At 37.1% G+C, this 6,587-nt stretch overlaps 1 long non-coding RNA gene across 3 annotated transcripts; it reads right to left on the bottom strand.

Moving 5' to 3' along the window:
• Positions 1 to 244: 244 nt before the first annotated feature.
• LOC137726370 (uncharacterized) lies at positions 245 to 3,548 on the bottom strand. 3 transcript variants are annotated; one of them, XR_011067621.1, is made up of 4 exons: positions 3,318 to 3,548; positions 2,864 to 2,912; positions 2,552 to 2,594; positions 245 to 2,424 (listed from the first exon to the last, which is right to left on the bottom strand). It is a non-coding gene; the product is annotated as an uncharacterized lncRNA (long non-coding RNA). The 3 variants fall into 3 exon arrangements; XR_011067620.1 differs by having other exon boundaries at positions 245 to 2,468; XR_011067622.1 differs by lacking the exons at positions 2,864 to 2,912; positions 3,318 to 3,548 and adding an exon at positions 2,726 to 2,833 and having other exon boundaries at positions 245 to 2,468.
• Between the last annotated feature and the right edge of the window lie 3,039 nt (positions 3,549 to 6,587).

Raw genomic sequence — 6,587 nt, forward strand, 5'->3', positions numbered from 1 at the left:
ATGGTTGCAATCTAAGTTGCACACATCATGTTCAATCTGATAGCTTCAGTATAGCACTTGACAACATTATTTCAGGCTTACATTGAGCACCATCGCATAATCTTGGGCTTACATTGTGGAAAACAGAAGCACCACCAGCGTTTTTAACAATCAACGTTACTTGCCAACATCATTAGAGAGTGAACAATTAGGACCATTTTTTCTGTCCATCCATTTTAGTTGGCCTAACTCAATGTAACTAAAAAGCTAGATATTAAACCTAGAATAATGCAGAAAGATTGTTTTTTATAGTACTGCCAATGACAATTAATACATCCAAATAAAACCTAACATTCATATGTGAATAACAATGAAGGTAGAGATTACTTGCAGAAGAGATGATTGCAGTTGAGTGAATCCACAGAACTCAGTAGACTCAAACTGCAAAACAGATGGGGAAAAATCAAACCCATTAACAGAGTGGAGAAATTTTAAATCTTTAAACGAATTCTACACAAAATCATGTAAAGGGTCTGTTTTGGCTACCGAGAAACTTAGTATACATTTGAATATTATTACATTTTAATATAAAAATTAAGCTTTATTCAGATGGGAGAGATCAAAGGTTGCATCATTCAGCTTCACACATGCCCACAACACAATTTCAAAAACTGTCATCTTAAAGTCACATTCTTTATCAAACTCCCACTCCGGAATCAAAGATCCGCACCAAATCTCTCACTCTCACTCTCTCTCTGTCTTTGTCATCCAGTACGCATCCGCCATGTTTGAGGCTCAACCCTAAACCCTAAATATCGAAAAGTAACCTATATCAAGCCCCAATTGCTATCAATGAGAGCAGCCTTAACGTCTTTGGTCGGCGCACTGGTTCTCTACATTAATATGATTCATCACATTCTCTCTCGAATTTCACTCTCGCATTCCTTGAAACAAATTCTGATCATAATTCATTCCTTAAGTAGAACTAATAGATTTAAACAAAGAAGAAAAATAAAATAAAAAATAAAAAAGGAAGCTGGGTTTTTACCTCTAAACGATCTCCCAGCAACAAAAGGCTTCAATCGCTATCTTTGCACATTCGATTGGTCAGTAAAATATACAGAATAAGAGTTACATCACATATAAAGTAGAGAGAATTGGAAGACAAAAGGAGATTTAAAATGTGTAAACCTCACAAACATCACAAACCCTAGATTCTTGCTGACCAAAATCACAATTTCAAATTTGAAGCTGCATGATATGAATAGAGTTTGTAAACCTAATCCTAAAGCACAAAAGATTTGAAAACGACTCCTCACCTCAATCAGCTGAGGCTGTCATGGGCTTCAAATCTCAGTCATTCTGTGCAACCATGGCCTTTGTCCTCAATCTCAGGCCTTCATGGCTCAAGAGTGCAGGTAGTGAGAGTGATGCAACGACTCAATCTCCTCTCTCTCTCTCTCTTGAATCGTACACCCCTATGACTCTGTCTACCTGCAAGTCGTATTTCTTCCCCTTACCAAATCCCTATCGCTCTCACTCTTCCTTCCTCCCCCTCTCTCTCCCCTCCTCCTCTCTGCAAGCCGCATGCCTTCCTCTCACCAAATCCCTATCTCTATCCCTCCTGCTCTCTCTCCTGACGGCATGCTTTCACCGAGTCCCTCTGCAGCTCATAGAAAGAAAGGAAATGAAAGTCTCCCTAACCCACCCAATCCGTTCGAAACCCTACAGACTAAAACGACCATCGCACCCCTACCTTTCCAGGATTATCAACACACGGCATCAAGAATTAATGAAATAAGTTTAACCATATATTCAAACAACAATGATATAAACAACATAGAAATAAAATTGCAGAAAAATCTAAGGTTTAGATGAGAGAAGAATTAAAAGCATCTATTCAATTCAGGTGCTTGAAATTCATATGTTTACAATTCATCTACTGAATGGAGCATGTAGAAATTGACTAAATTCATACATATGTTTGGGACTCATCCTTCTTCCTCATAAAAATTGCTCCGAACTGCAATTTTCAATACAATTTGAGCCAAAATTTAATTCAGTATCTGTCATCATCAAAATCTTCTTCCGAGTCAAAACTCATGATTGGGGGAGTTCAATAAGCAACAGATAATTACCTAAAGGTTTCATCCACCAACAACAATCCCTTCCTCAATAGCCGAATGAAAAAAAAAAAAAAAGTTTAAATTTTGATGGTGCTTTCTGTGCCAAAGATAAGATGAAAGAAAACTTAACATGTGTACCTATTCAGGTAGAGTGAACAAAGATTTTATACAAAACAGAAAAATTAGCAATTTGTAAATTTATTTTGTCATGCCATAAAGTTTTTAAGAATCGAGTAACATATATTTTTGGACATACTGGTTCTTTGCACGAATAAACTGAAGGTGTAACCCCGCCTTCTTCTGTGGAATGCTTCTCTAACTGCAATAGCAGACAAACTGATGATGATGGGGACTACTAAATTCCTGAAAAAAACATAAAATTTTGAAGCTTTACAAAGTGTAACAATAAAACTGCACCCCGTGGAGAAACAACATAATTCACTAACCTCAATAAAGTCAGAAGTATCCGCATCCTGCCTGTCTGAATTCCTGAAAAAAGCATGAAATTTTGAAGCATTACAAAGTGTGCCTTTTAAAACTTGGACACACGGCCTTCTTCTTCTTTCTGAAATTATCAAAACTAATCAAATTGTGGAATTCCAACCGTTAAAATGACATACCAGACTGAAGAAACTTCAGCAGTTAGAAGATCATAGCAGCAAATGCATCAAAAGAACAAAAAACTATATGAAAATTACAGAACCTAGATGAAAGGAAAACCAAAAAGCATCAATAAAATGAGAAACAGAAGAACTCACCTAAGAATTAGAGTCCCAAGAAAGCAGCAGGTTGATTTGATATGCCAAACTGCACGGCTTTTATATATCAATGTTTGAAACAATCTTTCAAATTTCTAAAAAAAATAATAATACTTTGAAATAATGAACAAAATCTACAGAACCCAGAACCCTTTAAAGCCAATTATATGTGGGGGTGGGGTTGTGGGATCACAAAAAGTCCAAATTTTTTTTGCACCTCCCATGAAAATTAAACATTGACATTGATTCACAGAGAAGAATATGGACAACGACAAAGATGGGATGCGCGCCTCTGGGGGGGAAGAGGGGGGGGGAGGTGTGGTGGAGGAGAGGGAATAGACGCAGACCAAAAATATAAACTTTAAAAAAAAAATCATACGAAGATATTGTTTTAACAATTAATGGCATATATATATATCAAGGAGACAAATAGTTGCAGAGGCTTGGATTATACCTTTTCATCTTGGATTTGAGAACTTTGTGGCCTCCGCCTTATTTTTGAACACCAGATTTGAGCTCTGTGTGCTCAAATTAAATCAGTTCATCCAGGCATGGGCTTCAGATCTCACTAACTCTCTGAAAGCTTGGGCTTCCTCCTCAATTTCCGTCATATTCTCTCTGCGCTGTATCCCTCCTCCCTCACTCAATCAGGTCAGAGAGCAGACAAATTTGATGTGGACTTCAATGTATATAAATCCATGGTTGAACTCATTTCCTGACACACTGAGTGAAAGAAATGAATCATCAAATTAAGATCCACATAATTAGTTGCATTTGTCACCAAAATACCAATCATTCCAAAACACCATTGAAGCACTGAAAAATCACAAATTTCACCAAATTCAAAAGCACCCAACACCCACCAATAAAATTTGGAATAAGTCCGATTAAAAGGATGAGATTGCTTGAAACAAAACCCCCAAAATCACAAAAATGAAATTTTAACAGAAAACCCATTTCTAAGCCCAAACTTACACACTTCTAACACATAATTTTCAAACCACAAAATTACCCACCCTAAAAAGTGAACCTGTTTATAATGGTCAAACCCATATGATCAAACTCACCGAATACTGAAAAAAAAAATTACAATTAATAATTACCTCAACAGCTAACAGAGCCAAAGCCAAACCCCAGAGCTTCGAATGGCAAAAATGATAACAGAAACATGAATAGTCCTTCTTCCTTCCCCACTACTGCTGCCACTTTCTCTCTCTAAATGAGTTACCATTACACCAAACCATTAGCATGCAAGTATTTAACTACAATGTTTAGTGCTTTGCAACTGAGCCATGATACTGAATCAAAAGAAAAAAAAAATCATATATTCTTGGACATTTTATCATGAGATCATACCACCACAATGCTCAAGATCCTAAATTAGTATACATTTGCATACGCAAAATCTATGATCTTCAATTCAGACCAACCCTCGTACATTTGCAGCTCAAATCAGCACAGGAAAAAAATGCTAGGCATGTATGTTCCCCCAAAAGTGAATTTATCAGTCTTTGAGATGGGCAATAAAAACCTATCAACATTGTGCATTCAAGAATCATTTTTCTTTAAAAAAAAATAATAATAAATAAATATTTTAAAAAATCAGCTTTTTTGATAATGAATCCAATTAAACAGTTCAGAATCAGAAGTCAACAGAGCAAAAAACAAAATCAAGTCACTTTTTATATACATTTTAAATCAATTAGATCAATCAGATAACAGAAAGAAGATGGAATTCCACAAAAACTGTAACAATAGTCAGCTCATTTAGGTACAATTACTACGAAGATTGAAGTCGAAAACATAAAAGGAAGTAAATTTAAATCATTTTTCCTACACTTTCCCAGCAACCAAGCAGAGAACTAAGAAATTGAAAGCAAATGAACTGATTGGCGCAATCAATTTAACCAAAGAAATCCGATTTTACTACGACGGGGGTAAATATGATGAAAATGGTGAGAAATTACTTACAGAGAGAGCTTCGATGACTTGGCCCAGAAAGCCAAAGAGGAGATCCTTTCTTATGAGAGAATCAAAAAAGTTCTAAGCTTTTAATTTTGCAATCACTTTCAGTTCTTCATCTCTTACTCTAAATCCCAATTACAGAAATATCTAAACTTTACTTCAATTTAATATTGTTTCCCCAGAACAGCACAATCCCACAAAAATAAAGTTAAAAAAAAAAAACAACAACAACAATAAATCATGAATTAAATTAAACTTCTCACCTCCACCTCCAGCAAAGCTTTCACATTCTCAACCTGTCACAAAAAACAAAAAATAAATAAATAAATAAAGAACTTGAATATAGCAAATCAGCAACCCTACTCCCCCTCTTTCTCCCTCTCCCTCTCCCTCTGCAATTCACGTGTGCACCCCCTCCCTCTGGAACTCTCCCCCCGTGAAACCCCTAAACCCCGCGCGTAGGCCCTATATCTTATGGCTGCAACCTCACGAATCGTCCCCATCACCTCAATCCTACCGAACCACAAATCAGGTATAATTTATGAGAGTAATTGTAAAAACTGGATAAAACACTTTAAATAACTATTAAGTTTTGAATTAAACTGAAGAAAATAGTTCAAACTAAGAAAATCCCAGTAAGTGGAAAAGGATATGGTGAGTGATTAGTGCCTAGGAATTGCTCAGAAGCACATATCCTTCGAATTCCTCACCGCAAAAGCAGCAGGCCTATAAGTAAAAAATAGAAAATGGTAAAATTAGAACGAAAACAACTTTTATAGAGAGCAAAAAAATGGGTTATGTTGCAGAACATCCAACTACCATCAAATTATGGATAATCAAATAATGAATTGCCATCAAAATTCCAAAATATAATCTGACAATTGGATACAAACCGAAGAACCAGAAGGTGAGGAGGACGATGATGCAGGACCACGCCAAGTGTCATCTGTAATCATGTTGACACCTCATCGGCATATTACCACCGTACGAAGTGCCGATTTCGTGGTTTTGCTCCAGCTCCGGATGCCAGAAATGGGTGTGTTGGTAGCACTGATTGTCATCGTCCTCCTCCCGAACCTGCGAAGCTCTCAAACGTCATAGCGGCAGTGGCAGCAACAGCAGCATCGCCTGAAGTATTCCTATTGGTCGAAGCAGCAGCAGAAGAAGAAGATGAGGAAGACGATGGATGTTCTTCCATTGCAAAGAGAGAGGGAAAATTGGGGGGAAATTAATTTCAGAACCCTGATCCTAATTTAGATGAAAAGGTAACGTACACATGAAGGTCTGAGGAAGAAGGTCCCATGACGATGGATTTAACTGAGATTATGAAGAGGAATGGAGTGAGCAGCGCTGGGGCTAGGTTGAGAGAATGGAGAGAGAAGTCTCGAATTTGAGAGAAATGAGAGAGAAACGGTGCTAGGGTTACAGAGTGAGAAAAGGGAAGAACGGGGGATTTGATGGATGGTTATCGAGAGAGCAGGGAGAGAGAAAGAGGGAAAGGAAAGGCGGTGGCAATTTTGTAAATAAAGTGAAATTCGGCTCAATCCTACGGACAAAATTACCCCCTAACTTTTGGGAATTACCTTTCCAACCCAGCCCAGATCTGATGGTTTTTGTTGTAAATAGCGTGAAATCGAGGGGTAAACAATTGACTGTAGCCCAATGAACAGTCAATTGCTCCCTAGTTTTAGAATAGATAAAGTGTCTTAGTTTGTGTTTATAAGAGTTTTGAGTCATTTTGTTACACAAATTCGTCCAA

This window comes from Pyrus communis, chromosome 2 (assembly GCF_963583255.1).
Source record: "Pyrus communis chromosome 2, drPyrComm1.1, whole genome shotgun sequence".
NCBI classification, from domain to species: Eukaryota; Viridiplantae; Streptophyta; class Magnoliopsida; order Rosales; family Rosaceae; genus Pyrus; species Pyrus communis.